The sequence below is a fragment of the Chiloscyllium punctatum genome, chromosome 12, assembly GCF_047496795.1.
Source record: "Chiloscyllium punctatum isolate Juve2018m chromosome 12, sChiPun1.3, whole genome shotgun sequence".
Taxonomy (NCBI): Eukaryota; Metazoa; Chordata; class Chondrichthyes; order Orectolobiformes; family Hemiscylliidae; genus Chiloscyllium; species Chiloscyllium punctatum.
This window is the reverse complement of record NC_092750.1, coordinates 10798454-10818667: the sequence shown is the minus strand read 5'-3', so window position 1 is coordinate 10818667 and position 20214 is coordinate 10798454. Positions and strand designations below refer to the sequence as shown.

Genomic DNA, 20214 nt, shown 5'->3' with positions numbered 1-20214 from the left:
CCGCTGCCTCTTTATGCCGTCTATATCGACACTGTCGTTGATTCTGCACCATCATTTCTGAAGTTGACAGCTTGGCTCTGGTCGACTCGCTCGTCGAATGCACAACCAGGAACTGGTCCCTCCAGTCCTCGACAAGTTCCACGTCGTGCTCCGTTCACCGTCAACATCTCTCGCCAGCTTCACCCCATCTCTCCTCTAGCTCTCGAACTGCTGCACGTGATGCCATCCGTCTGCAAACGGTCAGTATCGGTCTAAGCTGCTTTGCGAGCGAGCCGACGCACCGGAACAATTTGAACTCATCGCCTCTGCTCCGGCTTCAGTCCGTCCACTGTGAAAACCATCAGTTCTTACTCTGCAGGCTTGAGGATTCCCAAGTTCTCCGCAACCATCTCCAAAGCGGCATGTAAGTCACTGCCTGTTTACACCACCGACTCTGTTTGTGAATACTTTTCCATCGTCATTCTGCACAATCACTTCTGAAGTGACCGCTTGTGTCGAAAACAAGGAACAGTCCAAAGCGATTTCCCAAGGCGCGCCTCTGGAACGCTCAAATCAACCTAAAGTCAGGCGGCCATGCGCATGTCAGCGTCTCTCCTGCAACTTTTCCATTGCGATCAGGGATCACCGGTTTTTGCAAGCTGGAACAGCTGGCCGTCAGCAAGCTTACGAGCGAGGGAGTGTTTGATAGAGAGAGAGAGAGTGCAAAGGCCAGCATGGACGCGTCGCTGACTCAAAGAGTGTTTTGTGCGTTCGCAGATGTTGGTCAATGAAGAGTCGGAGAATTGGAATTGGTGCAGGATTGAGGGTTTGTCGATTTGATTATTTGACTGTTTTGGAATGCTCCTTACGCAGCCAATCAGAAGAAATGTGCCATGAGACTGGAAGCAAAAGGCATCGAATGGCTGCAGGAGGAGGGTGAGAGGCAATGCAAACCACCCTCGCGCCAGCAAGACCAGGTGCAGAGCTTCACCTTCATTCACTCGCCTCCGTCGCAGTTAAACGAAGGACGGAGCGCGCGAGCGACTCTGCACCTGCCGAAACCCGGGATTGAACCGGGGACCTTTAGATCTTCAGTCTAACGCTCTCCCAACTGAGCTATTTCGGCAGCTGCAGCCAGTTCGGCACACTGCAGCACTTTGCTCGCCGCCACATTCACTTGGGATTTGCCCTGCGTTTTTGTTCCAAATCTCCTCACGACATCGACTCCTTCCGGCAAAATTTCCCAGCCTGTTTTCTCGCCGGACAGTTGGCTTCAGCCGCTGCCTCTTTATGCCGTCTATATCGACACTGTCGTTGATTCTGCACAATCATTTCTGAAGTTGACAGCTTGGCTCTGGTCGACTCGCTCGTCGAATGCACAACCAGGAACTGGTCACTCCAGTCCTCGACAAGTTCCACGTCGTGCTCCGTTCACCGTCAACATCTCTCGCCAGCTTCACCCCATCTCTCCTCTAGCTCTCGAACTGCTGCACGTGATGCCATCCGTCTGCAAACGGTCAGTATCGGTCTAAGCTGCTTTGCGAGCGAGCCGACGCACCGGAACAATTTGAACTCATCGCCTCTGCTCCGGCTTCAGTCCGTCCACTGTGAAAACCATCAGTTCTTACTCTGCAGGCTTGAGGATTCCCAAGTTCTCCGCAACCATCTCCAAAGCGGCATGTAAGTCACTGCCTGTTTACACCACCGACTCTGTTTGTGAATACTTTTCCATCGTCATTCTGCACAATCACTTCTGAAGTGACCGCTTGTGTCGAAAACAAGGTACAGTCCAAAGCGATTTCCCAAGGCGCGCCTCTGGAACGCTCAAATCAACCTAAAGTCAGGCGGCCATGCGCATGTCAGCGTCTCTCCTGCAACTTTTCCATTGCGATCAGGGATCACCGGTTTTTGCAAGCTGGAACAGCTGGCCGTCAGCAAGCTTACGAGCGAGGGAGTGTTTGATAGAGAGAGAGAGAGTGCAAAGGCCAGCATGGACGCGTCGCTGACTCAAAGAGTGTTTTGTGCGTTCGCAGATGTTGGTCAATGAAGAGTCGGAGAATTGGAATTGGTGCAGGATTGAGGGTTTGTCGATTTGATTATTTGACTGTTTTGGAATGCTCCTTACGCAGCCAATCAGAAGAAATGTGCCATGAGACTGGAAGCAAAAGGCATCGAATGGCTGCAGGAGGAGGGTGAGAGGCAATGCAAACCACCCTCGCGCCAGCAAGACCAGGTGCAGAGCTTCACCTTCATTCACTCGCCTCCGTCGCAGTTAAACGAAGGACGGAGCGCGCGAGCGACTCTGCACCTGCCGAAACCCGGGATTGAACCGGGGACCTTTAGGTCTTCAGTCTAACGCTTACCCAACTGAGCTATTTCGGCAGCTGCAGCCAGCTCGGCACGCTGCAGCACTTTGCTCGCTGCCACATTCACTTGGGATTTGCCCTGCGTTTTTGTTCCAAATCTCCTCACGACATCGACTCCTTCCGGCAAAATTTCCCAGCCTGTTTTCTCGCCGGACAGTTGGCTTCAGCCGCTGCCTCTTTATGCCGTCTATATCGACACTGTCGTTGATTCTGCACCATCATTTCTGAAGTTGACAGCTTGGCTCTGGTCGACTCGCTCGTCGAATGCACAACCAGGAACTGGTCACTCCAGTCCTCGACAAGTTCCACGTCGTGCTCCGTTCACCGTCAACATCTCTCGCCAGCTTCACCCCATCTCTCCTCTAGCTCTCGAACTGCTGCACGTGATGCCATCCGTCTGCAAACGGTCAGTATCGGTCTAAGCTGCTTTGCGAGCGAGCCGACGCACCGGAACAATTTGAACTCATCGCCTCTGCTCCGGCTTCAGTCCGTCCACTGTGAAAACCATCAGTTCTTACTCTGCAGGCTTGAGGATTCCCAAGTTCTCCGCAACCATCTCCAAAGCGGCATGTAAGTCACTGCCTGTTTACACCACCGACTCTGTTTGTGAATACTTTTCCATCGTCATTCTGCACAATCACTTCTGAAGTGACCGCTTGTGTCGAAAACAAGGTACAGTCCAAAGCGATTTCCCAAGGCGCGCCTCTGGAACGCTCAAATCAACCTAAAGTCAGGCGGCCATGCGCATGTCAGCGTCTCTCCTGCAACTTTTCCATTGCGATCAGGGATCACCGGTTTTTGCAAGCTGGAACAGCTGGCCGTCAGCAAGCTTACGAGCGAGGGAGTGTTTGATAGAGAGAGAGAGAGTGCAAAGGCCAGCATGGACGCGTCGCTGACTCAAAGAGTGTTTTGTGCGTTCGCAGATGTTGGTCAATGAAGAGTCGGAGAATTGGAATTGGTGCAGGATTGAGGGTTTGTCGATTTGATTATTTGACTGTTTTGGAATGCTCCTTACGCAGCCAATCAGAAGAAATGTGCCATGAGACTGGAAGCAAAAGGCATCGAATGGCTGCAGGAGGAGGGTGAGAGGCAATGCAAACCACCCTCGCGCCAGCAAGACCAGGTGCAGAGCTTCACCTTCATTCACTCGCCTCCGTCGCAGTTAAACGAAGGACGGAGCGCGCGAGCGACTCTGCACCTGCCGAAACCCAGGATTGAACCGGGGACCTTTAGATCTTCAGTCTAACGCTTACCCAACTGAGCTATTTCGGCAGCTGCAGCCAGTTCGGCACGCTGCAGCACTTTGCTCGCCGCCACATTCACTTGGGATTTGCCCTGCGTTTTTGTTCCAAATCTCCTCACGACATCGACTCCTTCCGGCAAAATTTCCCAGCCTGTTTTCTCGCCGGACAGTTGGCTTCAGCCGCTGCCTCTTTATGCCGTCTATATCGACACTGTCGTTGATTCTGCACAATCATTTCTGAAGTTGACAGCTTGGCTCTGGTCGACTCGCTCGTCGAATGCACAACCAGGAACTGGTCACTCCAGTCCTCGACAAGTTCCACGTCGTGCTCCGTTCACCGTCAACATCTCTCGCCAGCTTCACCCCATCTCTCCTCTAGCTCTCGAACTGCTGCACGTGATGCCATCCGTCTGCAAACGGTCAGTATCGGTCTAAGCTGCTTTGCGAGCGAGCCGACGCACCGGAACAATTTGAACTCATCGCCTCTGCTCCGGCTTCAGTCCGTCCACTGTGAAAACCATCAGTTCTTACTCTGCAGGCTTGAGGATTCCCAAGTTCTCCGCAACCATCTCCAAAGCGGCATGTAAGTCACTGCCTGTTTACACCACCGACTCTGTTTGTGAATACTTTTCCATCGTCATTCTGCACAATCACTTCTGAAGTGACCGCTTGTGTCGAAAACAAGGTACAGTCCAAAGCGATTTCCCAAGGCGCGCCTCTGGAACGCTCAAATCAACCTAAAGTCAGGCGGCCATGCGCATGTCAGCGTCTCTCCTGCAACTTTTCCATTGCGATCAGGGATCACCGGTTTTTGCAAGCTGGAACAGCTGGCCGTCAGCAAGCTTACGAGCGAGGGAGTGTTTGATAGAGAGAGAGAGAGTGCAAAGGCCAGCATGGACGCGTCGCTGACTCAAAGAGCGTTTTGTGCGTTCGCAGATGTTGGTCAATGAAGAGTCGGAGAATTGGAATTGGTGCAGGATTGAGGGTTTGTCGATTTGATTATTTGACTGTTTTGGAATGCTCCTTACGCAGCCAATCAGAAGAAATGTGCCATGAGACTGGAAGCAAAAGGCATCGAATGGCTGCAGGAGGAGGGTGAGAGGCAATGCAAACCACCCTCGCGCCAGCAAGACCAGGTGCAGAGCTTCACCTTCATTCACTCGCCTCCGTCGCAGTTAAACGAAGGACGGAGCGCGCGAGCGACTCTGCACCTGCCGAAACCCAGGATTGAACCGGGGACCTTTAGATCTTCAGTCTAACGCTTACCCAACTGAGCTATTTCGGCAGCTACAGCCAGTTCGGCACGCTGCAGCACTTTGCTCGCCGCCACATTCACTTGGGATTTGCCCTGCGTTTTTGTTCCAAATCTCCTCACGACATCGACTCCTTCCGGCAAAATTTCCCAGCCTGTTTTCTCGCCGGACAGTTGGCTTCAGCCGCTGCCTCTTTATGCCGTCTATATCGACACTGTCGTTGATTCTGCACCATCATTTCTGAAGTTGACAGCTTGGCTCTGGTCGACTCGCTCGTCGAATGCACAACCAGGAACTGGTCCCTCCAGTCCTCGACAAGTTCCACGTCGTGCTCCGTTCACCGTCAACATCTCTCGCCAGCTTCACCCCATCTCTCCTCTAGCTCTCGAACTGCTGCACGTGATGCCATCCGTCTGCAAACGGTCAGTATCGGTCTAAGCTGCTTTGCGAGCGAGCCGACGCACCGGAACAATTTGAACTCATCGCCTCTGCTCCGGCTTCAGTCCGTCCACTGTGAAAACCATCAGTTCTTACTCTGCAGGCTTGAGGATTCCCAAGTTCTCCGCAACCATCTCCAAAGCGGCATGTAAGTCACTGCCTGTTTACACCACCGACTCTGTTTGTGAATACTTTTCCATCGTCATTCTGCACAATCACTTCTGAAGTGACCGCTTGTGTCGAAAACAAGGAACAGTCCAAAGCGATTTCCCAAGGCGCGCCTCTGGAACGCTCAAATCAACCTAAAGTCAGGCGGCCATGCGCATGTCAGCGTCTCTCCTGCAACTTTTCCATTGCGATCAGGGATCACCGGTTTTTGCAAGCTGGAACAGCTGGCCGTCAGCAAGCTTACGAGCGAGGGAGTGTTTGATAGAGAGAGAGAGAGTGCAAAGGCCAGCATGGACGCGTCGCTGACTCAAAGAGTGTTTTGTGCGTTCGCAGATGTTGGTCAATGAAGAGTCGGAGAATTGGAATTGGTGCAGGATTGAGGGTTTGTCGATTTGATTATTTGACTGTTTTGGAATGCTCCTTACGCAGCCAATCAGAAGAAATGTGCCATGAGACTGGAAGCAAAAGGCATCGAATGGCTGCAGGAGGAGGGTGAGAGGCAATGCAAACCACCCTCGCGCCAGCAAGACCAGGTGCAGAGCTTCACCTTCATTCACTCGCCTCCGTCGCAGTTAAACGAAGGACGGAGCGCGCGAGCGACTCTGCACCTGCCGAAACCCGGGATTGAACCGGGGACCTTTAGATCTTCAGTCTAACGCTTACCCAACTGAGCTATTTCGGCAGCTGCAGCCAGTTCGGCACGCTGCAGCACTTTGCTCGCCGCCACATTCACTTGGGATTTGCCCTGCGTTTTTGTTCCAAATCTCCTCACGACATCGACTCCTTCCGGCAAAATTTCCCAGCCTGTTTTCTCGCCGGACAGTTGGCTTCAGCCGCTGCCTCTTTATGCCGTCTATATCGACACTGTCGTTGATTCTGCACCATCATTTCTGAAGTTGACAGCTTGGCTCTGGTCGACTCGCTCGTCGAATGCACAACCAGGAACTGGTCCCTCCAGTCCTCGACAAGTTCCACGTCGTGCTCCGTTCACCGTCAACATCTCTCGCCAGCTTCACCCCATCTCTCCTCTAGCTCTCGAACTGCTGCACGTGATGCCATCCGTCTGCAAACGGTCAGTATCGGTCTAAGCTGCTTTGCGAGCGAGCCGACGCACCGGAACAATTTGAACTCATCGCCTCTGCTCCGGCTTCAGTCCGTCCACTGTGAAAACCATCAGTTCTTACTCTGCAGGCTTGAGGATTCCCAAGTTCTCCGCAACCATCTCCAAAGCGGCATGTAAGTCACTGCCTGTTTACACCACCGACTCTGTTTGTGAATACTTTTCCATCGTCATTCTGCACAATCACTTCTGAAGTGACCGCTTGTGTCGAAAACAAGGAACAGTCCAAAGCGATTTCCCAAGGCGCGCCTCTGGAACGCTCAAATCAACCTAAAGTCAGGCGGCCATGCGCATGTCAGCGTCTCTCCTGCAACTTTTCCATTGCGATCAGGGATCACCGGTTTTTGCAAGCTGGAACAGCTGGCCGTCAGCAAGCTTACGAGCGAGGGAGTGTTTGATAGAGAGAGAGAGAGTGCAAAGGCCAGCATGGACGCGTCGCTGACTCAAAGAGTGTTTTGTGCGTTCGCAGATGTTGGTCAATGAAGAGTCGGAGAATTGGAATTGGTGCAGGATTGAGGGTTTGTCGATTTGATTATTTGACTGTTTTGGAATGCTCCTTACGCAGCCAATCAGAAGAAATGTGCCATGAGACTGGAAGCAAAAGGCATCGAATGGCTGCAGGAGGAGGGTGAGAGGCAATGCAAACCACCCTCGCGCCAGCAAGACCAGGTGCAGAGCTCCACCTTCATTCACTCGCCTCCGTCGCAGTTAAACGAAGGACGGAGCGCGCGAGCGACTCTGCACCTGCCGAAACCCAGGATTGAACCGGGGACCTTTAGATCTTCAGTCTAACGCTTACCCAACTGAGCTATTTCGGCAGCTGCAGCCAGCTCGGCACGCTGCAGCACTTTGCTCGCCGCCACATTCACTTGGGATTTGCCCTGCGTTTTTGTTCCAAATCTCCTCACGACATCGACTCCTTCCGGCAAAATTTCCCAGCCTGTTTTCTCGCCGGACAGTTGGCTTCAGCCGCTGCCTCTTTATGCCGTCTATATCGACACTGTCGTTGATTCTGCACAATCATTTCTGAAGTTGACAGCTTGGCTCTGGTCGACTCGCTCGTCGAATGCACAACCAGGAACTGGTCACTCCAGTCCTCGACAAGTTCCACGTCGTGCTCCGTTCACCGTCAACATCTCTCGCCAGCTTCACCCCATCTCTCCTCTAGCTCTCGAACTGCTGCACGTGATGCCATCCGTCTGCAAACGGTCAGTATCGGTCTAAGCTGCTTTGCGAGCGAGCCGACGCACCGGAACAATTTGAACTCATCGCCTCTGCTCCGGCTTCAGTCCGTCCACTGTGAAAACCATCAGTTCTTACTCTGCAGGCTTGAGGATTCCCAAGTTCTCCGCAACCATCTCCAAAGCGGCATGTAAGTCACTGCCTGTTTACACCACCGACTCTGTTTGTGAATACTTTTCCATCGTCATTCTGCACAATCACTTCTGAAGTGACCGCTTGTGTCGAAAACAAGGTACAGTCCAAAGCGATTTCCCAAGGCGCGCCTCTGGAACGCTCAAATCAACCTAAAGTCAGGCGGCCATGCGCATGTCAGCGTCTCTCCTGCAACTTTTCCATTGCGATCAGGGATCACCGGTTTTTGCAAGCTGGAACAGCTGGCCGTCAGCAAGCTTACGAGCGAGGGAGTGTTTGATAGAGAGAGAGAGAGTGCAAAGGCCAGCATGGACGCGTCGCTGACTCAAAGAGTGTTTTGTGCGTTCGCAGATGTTGGTCAATGAAGAGTCGGAGAATTGGAATTGGTGCAGGATTGAGGGTTTGTCGATTTGATTATTTGACTGTTTTGGAATGCTCCTTACGCAGCCAATCAGAAGAAATGTGCCATGAGACTGGAAGCAAAAGGCATCGAATGGCTGCAGGAGGAGGGTGAGAGGCAATGCAAACCACCCTCGCGCCAGCAAGACCAGGTGCAGAGCTTCACCTTCATTCACTCGCCTCCGTCGCAGTTAAACGAAGGACGGAGCGCGCGAGCGACTCTGCACCTGCCGAAACCCGGGATTGAACCGGGGACCTTTAGATCTTCAGTCTAACGCTTACCCAACTGAGCTATTTCGGCAGCTGCAGCCAGCTCGGCACGCTGCAGCACTTTGCTCGCTGCCACATTCACTTGGGATTTGCCCTGCGTTTTTGTTCCAAATCTCCTCACGACATCGACTCCTTCCGGCAAAATTTCCCAGCCTGTTTTCTCGCCGGACAGTTGGCTTCAGCCGCTGCCTCTTTATGCCGTCTATATCGACACTGTCGTTGATTCTGCACCATCATTTCTGAAGTTGACAGCTTGGCTCTGGTCGACTCGCTCGTCGAATGCACAACCAGGAACTGGTCACTCCAGTCCTCGACAAGTTCCACGTCGTGCTCCGTTCACCGTCAACATCTCTCGCCAGCTTCACCCCATCTCTCCTCTAGCTCTCGAACTGCTGCACGTGATGCCATCCGTCTGCAAACGGTCAGTATCGGTCTAAGCTGCTTTGCGAGCGAGCCGACGCACCGGAACAATTTGAACTCATCGCCTCTGCTCCGGCTTCAGTCCGTCCACTGTGAAAACCATCAGTTCTTACTCTGCAGGCTTGAGGATTCCCAAGTTCTCCGCAACCATCTCCAAAGCGGCATGTAAGTCACTGCCTGTTTACACCACCGACTCTGTTTGTGAATACTTTTCCATCGTCATTCTGCACAATCACTTCTGAAGTGACCGCTTGTGTCGAAAACAAGGTACAGTCCAAAGCGATTTCCCAAGGCGCGCCTCTGGAACGCTCAAATCAACCTAAAGTCAGGCGGCCATGCGCATGTCAGCGTCTCTCCTGCAACTTTTCCATTGCGATCAGGGATCACCGGTTTTTGCAAGCTGGAACAGCTGGCCGTCAGCAAGCTTACGAGCGAGGGAGTGTTTGATAGAGAGAGAGAGAGTGCAAAGGCCAGCATGGACGCGTCGCTGACTCAAAGAGTGTTTTGTGCGTTCGCAGATGTTGGTCAATGAAGAGTCGGAGAATTGGAATTGGTGCAGGATTGAGGGTTTGTCGATTTGATTATTTGACTGTTTTGGAATGCTCCTTACGCAGCCAATCAGAAGAAATGTGCCATGAGACTGGAAGCAAAAGGCATCGAATGGCTGCAGGAGGAGGGTGAGAGGCAATGCAAACCACCCTCGCGCCAGCAAGACCAGGTGCAGAGCTTCACCTTCATTCACTCGCCTCCGTCGCAGTTAAACGAAGGACGGAGCGCGCGAGCGACTCTGCACCTGCCGAAACCCAGGATTGAACCGGGGACCTTTAGATCTTCAGTCTAACGCTTACCCAACTGAGCTATTTCGGCAGCTGCAGCCAGTTCGGCACGCTGCAGCACTTTGCTCGCCGCCACATTCACTTGGGATTTGCCCTGCGTTTTTGTTCCAAATCTCCTCACGACATCGACTCCTTCCGGCAAAATTTCCCAGCCTGTTTTCTCGCCGGACAGTTGGCTTCAGCCGCTGCCTCTTTATGCCGTCTATATCGACACTGTCGTTGATTCTGCACAATCATTTCTGAAGTTGACAGCTTGGCTCTGGTCGACTCGCTCGTCGAATGCACAACCAGGAACTGGTCACTCCAGTCCTCGACAAGTTCCACGTCGTGCTCCGTTCACCGTCAACATCTCTCGCCAGCTTCACCCCATCTCTCCTCTAGCTCTCGAACTGCTGCACGTGATGCCATCCGTCTGCAAACGGTCAGTATCGGTCTAAGCTGCTTTGCGAGCGAGCCGACGCACCGGAACAATTTGAACTCATCGCCTCTGCTCCGGCTTCAGTCCGTCCACTGTGAAAACCATCAGTTCTTACTCTGCAGGCTTGAGGATTCCCAAGTTCTCCGCAACCATCTCCAAAGCGGCATGTAAGTCACTGCCTGTTTACACCACCGACTCTGTTTGTGAATACTTTTCCATCGTCATTCTGCACAATCACTTCTGAAGTGACCGCTTGTGTCGAAAACAAGGTACAGTCCAAAGCGATTTCCCAAGGCGCGCCTCTGGAACGCTCAAATCAACCTAAAGTCAGGCGGCCATGCGCATGTCAGCGTCTCTCCTGCAACTTTTCCATTGCGATCAGGGATCACCGGTTTTTGCAAGCTGGAACAGCTGGCCGTCAGCAAGCTTACGAGCGAGGGAGTGTTTGATAGAGAGAGAGAGAGTGCAAAGGCCAGCATGGACGCGTCGCTGACTCAAAGAGCGTTTTGTGCGTTCGCAGATGTTGGTCAATGAAGAGTCGGAGAATTGGAATTGGTGCAGGATTGAGGGTTTGTCGATTTGATTATTTGACTGTTTTGGAATGCTCCTTACGCAGCCAATCAGAAGAAATGTGCCATGAGACTGGAAGCAAAAGGCATCGAATGGCTGCAGGAGGAGGGTGAGAGGCAATGCAAACCACCCTCGCGCCAGCAAGACCAGGTGCAGAGCTTCACCTTCATTCACTCGCCTCCGTCGCAGTTAAACGAAGGACGGAGCGCGCGAGCGACTCTGCACCTGCCGAAACCCAGGATTGAACCGGGGACCTTTAGATCTTCAGTCTAACGCTTACCCAACTGAGCTATTTCGGCAGCTGCAGCCAGTTCGGCACGCTGCAGCACTTTGCTCGCCGCCACATTCACTTGGGATTTGCCCTGCGTTTTTGTTCCAAATCTCCTCACGACATCGACTCCTTCCGGCAAAATTTCCCAGCCTGTTTTCTCGCCGGACAGTTGGCTTCAGCCGCTGCCTCTTTATGCCGTCTATATCGACACTGTCGTTGATTCTGCACCATCATTTCTGAAGTTGACAGCTTGGCTCTGGTCGACTCGCTCGTCGAATGCACAACCAGGAACTGGTCCCTCCAGTCCTCGACAAGTTCCACGTCGTGCTCCGTTCACCGTCAACATCTCTCGCCAGCTTCACCCCATCTCTCCTCTAGCTCTCGAACTGCTGCACGTGATGCCATCCGTCTGCAAACGGTCAGTATCGGTCTAAGCTGCTTTGCGAGCGAGCCGACGCACCGGAACAATTTGAACTCATCGCCTCTGCTCCGGCTTCAGTCCGTCCACTGTGAAAACCATCAGTTCTTACTCTGCAGGCTTGAGGATTCCCAAGTTCTCCGCAACCATCTCCAAAGCGGCATGTAAGTCACTGCCTGTTTACACCACCGACTCTGTTTGTGAATACTTTTCCATCGTCATTCTGCACAATCACTTCTGAAGTGACCGCTTGTGTCGAAAACAAGGAACAGTCCAAAGCGATTTCCCAAGGCGCGCCTCTGGAACGCTCAAATCAACCTAAAGTCAGGCGGCCATGCGCATGTCAGCGTCTCTCCTGCAACTTTTCCATTGCGATCAGGGATCACCGGTTTTTGCAAGCTGGAACAGCTGGCCGTCAGCAAGCTTACGAGCGAGGGAGTGTTTGATAGAGAGAGAGAGAGTGCAAAGGCCAGCATGGACGCGTCGCTGACTCAAAGAGTGTTTTGTGCGTTCGCAGATGTTGGTCAATGAAGAGTCGGAGAATTGGAATTGGTGCAGGATTGAGGGTTTGTCGATTTGATTATTTGACTGTTTTGGAATGCTCCTTACGCAGCCAATCAGAAGAAATGTGCCATGAGACTGGAAGCAAAAGGCATCGAATGGCTGCAGGAGGAGGGTGAGAGGCAATGCAAACCACCCTCGCGCCAGCAAGACCAGGTGCAGAGCTTCACCTTCATTCACTCGCCTCCGTCGCAGTTAAACGAAGGACGGAGCGCGCGAGCGACTCTGCACCTGCCGAAACCCGGGATTGAACCGGGGACCTTTAGATCTTCAGTCTAACGCTTACCCAACTGAGCTATTTCGGCAGCTGCAGCCAGTTCGGCACGCTGCAGCACTTTGCTCGCCGCCACATTCACTTGGGATTTGCCCTGCGTTTTTGTTCCAAATCTCCTCACGACATCGACTCCTTCCGGCAAAATTTCCCAGCCTGTTTTCTCGCCGGACAGTTGGCTTCAGCCGCTGCCTCTTTATGCCGTCTATATCGACACTGTCGTTGATTCTGCACCATCATTTCTGAAGTTGACAGCTTGGCTCTGGTCGACTCGCTCGTCGAATGCACAACCAGGAACTGGTCCCTCCAGTCCTCGACAAGTTCCACGTCGTGCTCCGTTCACCGTCAACATCTCTCGCCAGCTTCACCCCATCTCTCCTCTAGCTCTCGAACTGCTGCACGTGATGCCATCCGTCTGCAAACGGTCAGTATCGGTCTAAGCTGCTTTGCGAGCGAGCCGACGCACCGGAACAATTTGAACTCATCGCCTCTGCTCCGGCTTCAGTCCGTCCACTGTGAAAACCATCAGTTCTTACTCTGCAGGCTTGAGGATTCCCAAGTTCTCCGCAACCATCTCCAAAGCGGCATGTAAGTCACTGCCTGTTTACACCACCGACTCTGTTTGTGAATACTTTTCCATCGTCATTCTGCACAATCACTTCTGAAGTGACCGCTTGTGTCGAAAACAAGGAACAGTCCAAAGCGATTTCCCAAGGCGCGCCTCTGGAACGCTCAAATCAACCTAAAGTCAGGCGGCCATGCGCATGTCAGCGTCTCTCCTGCAACTTTTCCATTGCGATCAGGGATCACCGGTTTTTGCAAGCTGGAACAGCTGGCCGTCAGCAAGCTTACGAGCGAGGGAGTGTTTGATAGAGAGAGAGAGAGTGCAAAGGCCAGCATGGACGCGTCGCTGACTCAAAGAGTGTTTTGTGCGTTCGCAGATGTTGGTCAATGAAGAGTCGGAGAATTGGAATTGGTGCAGGATTGAGGGTTTGTCGATTTGATTATTTGACTGTTTTGGAATGCTCCTTACGCAGCCAATCAGAAGAAATGTGCCATGAGACTGGAAGCAAAAGGCATCGAATGGCTGCAGGAGGAGGGTGAGAGGCAATGCAAACCACCCTCGCGCCAGCAAGACCAGGTGCAGAGCTCCACCTTCATTCACTCGCCTCCGTCGCAGTTAAACGAAGGACGGAGCGCGCGAGCGACTCTGCACCTGCCGAAACCCAGGATTGAACCGGGGACCTTTAGATCTTCAGTCTAACGCTTACCCAACTGAGCTATTTCGGCAGCTGCAGCCAGTTCGGCACGCTGCAGCACTTTGCTCGCCGCCACATTCACTTGGGATTTGCCCTGCGTTTTTGTTCCAAATCTCCTCACGACATCGACTCCTTCCGGCAAAATTTCCCAGCCTGTTTTCTCGCCGGACAGTTGGCTTCAGCCGCTGCCTCTTTATGCCGTCTATATCGACACTGTCGTTGATTCTGCACCATCATTTCTGAAGTTGACAGCTTGGCGCTGGTCGACTCGCTCGTCGAATGCACAACCAGGAACTGGTCACTCCAGTCCTCGACAAGTTCCACGTCGTGCTCCGTTCACCGTCAACATCTCTCGCCAGCTTCACCCCATCTCTCCTCTAGCTCTCGAACTGCTGCACGTGATGCCATCCGTCTGCAAACGGTCAGTATCGGTCTAAGCTGCTTTGCGAGCGAGCCGACGCACCGGAACAATTTGAACTCATCGCCTCTGCTCCGGCTTCAGTCCGTCCACTGTGAAAACCATCAGTTCTTACTCTGCAGGCTTGAGGATTCCCAAGTTCTCCGCAACCATCTCCAAAGCGGCATGTAAGTCACTGCCTGTTTACACCACCGACTCTGTTTGTGAATACTTTTCCATCGTCATTCTGCACAATCACTTCTGAAGTGACCGCTTGTGTCGAAAACAAGGAACAGTCCAAAGCGATTTCCCAAGGCGCGCCTCTGGAACGCTCAAATCAACCTAAAGTCAGGCGGCCATGCGCATGTCAGCGTCTCTCCTGCAACTTTTCCATTGCGATCAGGGATCACCGGTTTTTGCAAGCTGGAACAGCTGGCCGTCAGCAAGCTTACGAGCGAGGGAGTGTTTGATAGAGAGAGAGAGAGTGCAAAGGCCAGCATGGACGCGTCGCTGACTCAAAGAGTGTTTTGTGCGTTCGCAGATGTTGGTCAATGAAGAGTCGGAGAATTGGAATTGGTGCAGGATTGAGGGTTTGTCGATTTGATTATTTGACTGTTTTGGAATGCTCCTTACGCAGCCAATCAGAAGAAATGTGCCATGAGACTGGAAGCAAAAGGCATCGAATGGCTGCAGGAGGAGGGTGAGAGGCAATGCAAACCACCCTCGCGCCAGCAAGACCAGGTGCAGAGCTTCACCTTCATTCACTCGCCTCCGTCGCAGTTAAACGAAGGACGGAGCGCGCGAGCGACTCTGCACCTGCCGAAACCCAGGATTGAACCGGGGACCTTTAGATCTTCAGTCTAACGCTTACCCAACTGAGCTATTTCGGCAGCTGCAGCCAGCTCGGCACGCTGCAGCACTTTGCTCGCCGCCACATTCACTTGGGATTTGCCCTGCGTTTTTGTTCCAAATCTCCTCACGACATCGACTCCTTCCGGCAAAATTTCCCAGCCTGTTTTCTCGCCGGACAGTTGGCTTCAGCCGCTGCCTCTTTATGCCGTCTATATCGACACTGTCGTTGATTCTGCACCATCATTTCTGAAGTTGACAGCTTGGCGCTGGTCGACTCGCTCGTCGAATGCACAACCAGGAACTGGTCACTCCAGTCCTCGACAAGTTCCACGTCGTGCTCCGTTCACCGTCAACATCTCTCGCCAGCTTCACCCCATCTCTCCTCTAGCTCTCGAACTGCTGCACGTGATGCCATCCGTCTGCAAACGGTCAGTATCGGTCTAAGCTGCTTTGCGAGCGAGCCGACGCACCGGAACAATTTGAACTCATCGCCTCTGCTCCGGCTTCAGTCCGTCCACTGTGAAAACCATCAGTTCTTACTCTGCAGGCTTGAGGATTCCCAAGTTCTCCGCAACCATCTCCAAAGCGGCATGTAAGTCACTGCCTGTTTACACCACCGACTCTGTTTGTGAATACTTTTCCATCGTCATTCTGCACAATCACTTCTGAAGTGACCGCTTGTGTCGAAAACAAGGAACAGTCCAAAGCGATTTCCCAAGGCGCGCCTCTGGAACGCTCAAATCAACCTAAAGTCAGGCGGCCATGCGCATGTCAGCGTCTCTCCTGCAACTTTTCCATTGCGATCAGGGATCACCGGTTTTTGCAAGCTGGAACAGCTGGCCGTCAGCAAGCTTACGAGCGAGGGAGTGTTTGATAGAGAGAGAGAGAGTGCAAAGGCCAGCATGGACGCGTCGCTGACTCAAAGAGTGTTTTGTGCGTTCGCAGATGTTGGTCAATGAAGAGTCGGAGAATTGGAATTGGTGCAGGATTGAGGGTTTGTCGATTTGATTATTTGACTGTTTTGGAATGCTCCTTACGCAGCCAATCAGAAGAAATGTGCCATGAGACTGGAAGCAAAAGGCATCGAATGGCTGCAGGAGAAGGGTGAGAGGCAATGCAAACCACCCTCGCGCCAGCAAGACCAGGTGCAGAGCTTCACCTTCATTCACTCGCCTCCGTCGCAGTTAAACGAAGGACGGAGCGCGCGAGCGACTCTGCACCTGCCGAAACCCGGGATTGAACCGGGGACCTTTAGATCTTCAGTCTAACGCTCTCCCAACTGAGCTATTTCGGCAGCTGCAGCCAGCTCGGCACGCTGCAGCAGTTTGCTCGCCGCCACATTCACTTGGGACTTGCCCTGCGTTTTTGTTCCAAATCTCCTCACGACATCGACTCCTTCCGGCAAAATTTCCCAGCCTGTTTTCTCGCCGGACAGTTGGCTTCAGCCGCTGCCTCTTTATGCCGTCTATATCGACACTGTCGTTGATTCTGCACCATCATTTCTGAAGTTGACAGCTTGGCTCTGGTCGACTCGCTCGTCGAATGCACAACCAGGAACTGGTCCCTCCAGTCCTCGACAAGTTCCACGTCGTGCTCCGTTCACCGTCAACATCTCTCGCCAGCTTCACCCCATCTCTCCTCTAGCTCTCGAACTGCTGCACGTGATGCCATCCGTCTGCAAACGGTCAGTATCGGTCTAAGCTGCTTTGCGAGCGAGCCGACGCACCGGAACAATTTGAACTCATCGCCTCTGCTCCGGCTTCAGTCCGTCCACTGTGAAAACCATCAGTTCTTACTCTGCAGGCTTGAGGATTCCCAAGTTCTCCGCAACCATCTCCAAAGCGGCATGTAAGTCACTGCCTGTTTACACCACCGACTCTGTTTGTGAATACTTTTCCATCGTCATTCTGCACAATCACTTCTGAAGTGACCGCTTGTGTCGAAAACAAGGAACAGTCCAAAGCGATTTCCCAAGGCGCGCCTCTGGAACGCTCAAATCAACCTAAAGTCAGGCGGCCATGCGCATGTCAGCGTCTCTCCTGCAACTTTTCCATTGCGATCAGGGATCACCGGTTTTTGCAAGCTGGAACAGCTGGCCGTCAGCAAGCTTACGAGCGAGGGAGTGTTTGATAGAGAGAGAGAGAGTGCAAAGGCCAGCATGGACGCGTCGCTGACTCAAAGAGTGTTTTGTGCGTTCGCAGATGTTGGTCAATGAAGAGTCGGAGAATTGGAATAGGTGCAGGATTGAGGGTTTGTCGATTTGATTATTTGACTGTTTTGGAATGCTCCTTACGCAGCCAATCAGAAGAAATGTGCCATGAGACTGGAAGCAAAAGGCATCGAATGGCTGCAGGAGGAGGGTGAGAGGCAATGCAAACCACCCTCGCGCCAGCAAGACCAGGTGCAGAGCTTCACCTTCATTCACTCGCCTCCGTCGCAGTTAAACGAAGGACGGAGCGCGCGAGCGACTCTGCACCTGCCGAAACCCAGGACCTTTAGATCTTCAGTCTAACGCTTACCCAACTGAGCTATTTCGGCAGCTGCAGCCAGTTCGGCACGCTGCAGCACTTTGCTCGCCGCCACATTCACTTGGGATTTGCCCTGCGTTTTTGTTCCAAATCTCCTCACGACATCGACTCCTTCCGGCAAAATTTCCCAGCCTGTTTTCTCGCCGGACAGTTGGCTTCAGCCGCTGCCTCTTTATGCCGTCTATATCGACACTGTCGTTGATTCTGCACCATCATTTCTGAAGTTGACAGCTTGGCTCTGGTCGACTCGCTCGTCGAATGCACAACCAGGAACTGGTCCCTCCAGTCCTCGACAAGTTCCACGTCGTGCTCCGTTCACCGTCAACATCTCTCGCCAGCTTCACCCCATCTCTCCTCTAGCTCTCGAACTGCTGCACGTGATGCCATCCGTCTGCAAACGGTCAGTATCGGTCTAAGCTGCTTTGCGAGCGAGCCGACGCACCGGAACAATTTGAACTCATCGCCTCTGCTCCGGCTTCAGTCCGTCCACTGTGAAAACCATCAGTTCTTACTCTGCAGGCTTGAGGATTCCCAAGTTCTCCGCAACCATCTCCAAAGCGGCATGTAAGTCACTGCCTGTTTACACCACCGACTCTGTTTGTGAATACTTTTCCATCGTCATTCTGCACAATCACTTCTGAAGTGACCGCTTGTGTCGAAAACAAGGAACAGTCCAAAGCGATTTCCCAAGGCGCGCCTCTGGAACGCTCAAATCAACCTAAAGTCAGGCGGCCATGCGCATGTCAGCGTCTCTCCTGCAACTTTTCCATTGCGATCAGGGATCACCGGTTTTTGCAAGCTGGAACAGCTGGCCGTCAGCAAGCTTACGAGCGAGGGAGTGTTTGATAGAGAGAGAGAGAGTGCAAAGGCCAGCATGGACGCGTCGCTGACTCAAAGAGTGTTTTGTGCGTTCGCAGATGTTGGTCAATGAAGAGTCGGAGAATTGGAATTGGTGCAGGATTGAGGGTTTGTCGATTTGATTATTTGACTGTTTTGGAATGCTCCTTACGCAGCCAATCAGAAGAAATGTGCCATGAGACTGGAAGCAAAAGGCATCGAATGGCTGCAGGAGGAGGGTGAGAGGCAATGCAAACCACCCTCGCGCCAGCAAGACCAGGTGCAGAGCTTCACCTTCATTCACTCGCCTCCGTCGCAGTTAAACGAAGGACGGAGCGCGCGAGCGACTCTGCACCTGCCGAAACCCGGGATTGAACCGGGGACCTTTAGATCTTCAGTCTAACGCTCTCCCAACTGAGCTATTTCGGCAGCTGCAGCCAGCTCGGCACGCTGCAGCACTTTGCTCGCCGCCACATTCACTTGGGACTTGCCCTGCGTTTTTGTTCCAAATCTCCTCACGACATCGACTCCTTCCGGCAAAATTTCCCAGCCTGTTTTCTCGCCGGACAGTTGGCTTCAGCCGCTGCCTCTTTATGCCGTCTATATCGACACTGTCGTTGATTCTGCACCATCATTTCTGAAGTTGACAGCTTGGCTCTGGTCGACTCGCTCGTCGAATGCACAACCAGGAACTGGTCCCTCCAGTCCTCGACAAGTTCCACGTCGTGCTCCGTTCACCGTCAACATCTCTCGCCAGCTTCACCCCATCTCTCCTCTAGCTCTCGAACTGCTGCACGTGATGCCATCCGTCTGCAAACGGTCAGTATCGGTCTAAGCTGCTTTGCGAGCGAGCCGACGCACCGGAACAATTTGAACTCATCGCCTCTGCTCCGGCTTCAGTCCGTCCACTGTGAAAACCATCAGTTCTTACTCTGCAGGCTTGAGGATTCCCAAGTTCTCCGCAACCATCTCCAAAGCGGCATGTAAGTCACTGCCTGTTTACACCACCGACTCTGTTTGTGAATACTTTTCCATCGTCATTCTGCACAATCACTTCTGAAGTGACCGCTTGTGTCGAAAACAAGGAACAGTCCAAAGCGATTTCCCAAGGCGCGCCTCTGGAACGCTCAAATCAACCTAAAGTCAGGCGGCCATGCGCATGTCAGCGTCTCTCCTGCAACTTTTCCATTGCGATCAGGGATCACCGGTTTTTGCAAGCTGGAACAGCTGGCCGTCAGCAAGCTTACGAGCGAGGGAGTGTTTGATAGAGAGAGAGAGAGTGCAAAGGCCAGCATGGACGCGTCGCTGACTCAAAGAGTGTTTTGTGCGTTCGCAGATGTTGGTCAATGAAGAGTCGGAGAATTGGAATAGGTGCAGGATTGAGGGTTTGTCGATTTGATTATTTGACTGTTTTGGAATGCTCCTTACGCAGCCAATCAGAAGAAATGTGCCATGAGACTGGAAGCAAAAGGCATCGAATGGCTGCAGGAGGAGGGTGAGAGGCAATGCAAACCACCCTCGCGCCAGCAAGACCAGGTGCAGAGCTTCACCTTCATTCACTCGCCTCCGTCGCAGTTAAACGAAGGACGGAGCGCGCGAGCGACTCTGCACCTGCCGAAACCCAGGATTGAACCGGGGACCTTTAGATCTTCAGTCTAACGCTTACCCAACTGAGCTATTTCGGCAGCTGCAGCCAGCTCGGCACGCTGCAGCACTTTGCTCGCCGCCACATTCACTTGGGATTTGCCCTGCGTTTTTGTTCCAAATCTCCTCACGACATCGACTCCTTCCGGCAAAATTTCCCAGCCTGTTTTCTCGCCGGACAGTTGGCTTCAGCCGCTGCCTCTTTATGCCGTCTATATCGACACTGTCGTTGATTCTGCACCATCATTTCTGAAGTTGACAGCTTGGCGCTGGTCGACTCGCTCGTCGAATGCACAACCAGGAACTGGTCACTCCAGTCCTC

General features: G+C 52.8%; 15 non-coding genes across 15 annotated transcripts; all 15 read right to left on the bottom strand.

Moving 5' to 3' along the window:
- Nucleotides 1-1032: 1032 nt before the first annotated feature.
- On the bottom strand, nucleotides 1033-1105 carry trnaf-gaa (transfer RNA phenylalanine (anticodon GAA)). Its single transcript has one exon. It is a non-coding gene; the product is annotated as a tRNA-Phe (tRNA).
- A 1183-nt stretch (nucleotides 1106-2288) lies between these two features.
- On the bottom strand, nucleotides 2289-2361 carry trnaf-gaa (transfer RNA phenylalanine (anticodon GAA)). The gene has a single exon. It is a non-coding gene; the product is annotated as a tRNA-Phe (tRNA).
- Nucleotides 2362-3544: 1183 nt separating this feature from the next.
- On the bottom strand, nucleotides 3545-3617 carry trnaf-gaa (transfer RNA phenylalanine (anticodon GAA)). The gene has a single exon. It is a non-coding gene; the product is annotated as a tRNA-Phe (tRNA).
- A 1183-nt stretch (nucleotides 3618-4800) lies between these two features.
- trnaf-gaa (transfer RNA phenylalanine (anticodon GAA)) lies at nucleotides 4801-4873 on the bottom strand. Its single transcript has one exon. It is a non-coding gene; the product is annotated as a tRNA-Phe (tRNA).
- Nucleotides 4874-6056: 1183 nt separating this feature from the next.
- Nucleotides 6057-6129, bottom strand: trnaf-gaa (transfer RNA phenylalanine (anticodon GAA)). The gene has a single exon. It is a non-coding gene; the product is annotated as a tRNA-Phe (tRNA).
- A 1183-nt stretch (nucleotides 6130-7312) lies between these two features.
- Nucleotides 7313-7385, bottom strand: trnaf-gaa (transfer RNA phenylalanine (anticodon GAA)). The gene has a single exon. It is a non-coding gene; the product is annotated as a tRNA-Phe (tRNA).
- Nucleotides 7386-8568: 1183 nt separating this feature from the next.
- Nucleotides 8569-8641, bottom strand: trnaf-gaa (transfer RNA phenylalanine (anticodon GAA)). The gene has a single exon. It is a non-coding gene; the product is annotated as a tRNA-Phe (tRNA).
- A 1183-nt stretch (nucleotides 8642-9824) lies between these two features.
- trnaf-gaa (transfer RNA phenylalanine (anticodon GAA)) lies at nucleotides 9825-9897 on the bottom strand. The gene has a single exon. It is a non-coding gene; the product is annotated as a tRNA-Phe (tRNA).
- Nucleotides 9898-11080: 1183 nt separating this feature from the next.
- On the bottom strand, nucleotides 11081-11153 carry trnaf-gaa (transfer RNA phenylalanine (anticodon GAA)). The gene has a single exon. It is a non-coding gene; the product is annotated as a tRNA-Phe (tRNA).
- Nucleotides 11154-12336: 1183 nt separating this feature from the next.
- On the bottom strand, nucleotides 12337-12409 carry trnaf-gaa (transfer RNA phenylalanine (anticodon GAA)). Its single transcript has one exon. It is a non-coding gene; the product is annotated as a tRNA-Phe (tRNA).
- A 1183-nt stretch (nucleotides 12410-13592) lies between these two features.
- Nucleotides 13593-13665, bottom strand: trnaf-gaa (transfer RNA phenylalanine (anticodon GAA)). The gene has a single exon. It is a non-coding gene; the product is annotated as a tRNA-Phe (tRNA).
- Nucleotides 13666-14848: 1183 nt separating this feature from the next.
- trnaf-gaa (transfer RNA phenylalanine (anticodon GAA)) lies at nucleotides 14849-14921 on the bottom strand. Its single transcript has one exon. It is a non-coding gene; the product is annotated as a tRNA-Phe (tRNA).
- Nucleotides 14922-16104: 1183 nt separating this feature from the next.
- Nucleotides 16105-16177, bottom strand: trnaf-gaa (transfer RNA phenylalanine (anticodon GAA)). Its single transcript has one exon. It is a non-coding gene; the product is annotated as a tRNA-Phe (tRNA).
- A 2427-nt stretch (nucleotides 16178-18604) lies between these two features.
- On the bottom strand, nucleotides 18605-18677 carry trnaf-gaa (transfer RNA phenylalanine (anticodon GAA)). Its single transcript has one exon. It is a non-coding gene; the product is annotated as a tRNA-Phe (tRNA).
- Nucleotides 18678-19860: 1183 nt separating this feature from the next.
- Nucleotides 19861-19933, bottom strand: trnaf-gaa (transfer RNA phenylalanine (anticodon GAA)). Its single transcript has one exon. It is a non-coding gene; the product is annotated as a tRNA-Phe (tRNA).
- Between the last annotated feature and the right edge of the window lie 281 nt (nucleotides 19934-20214).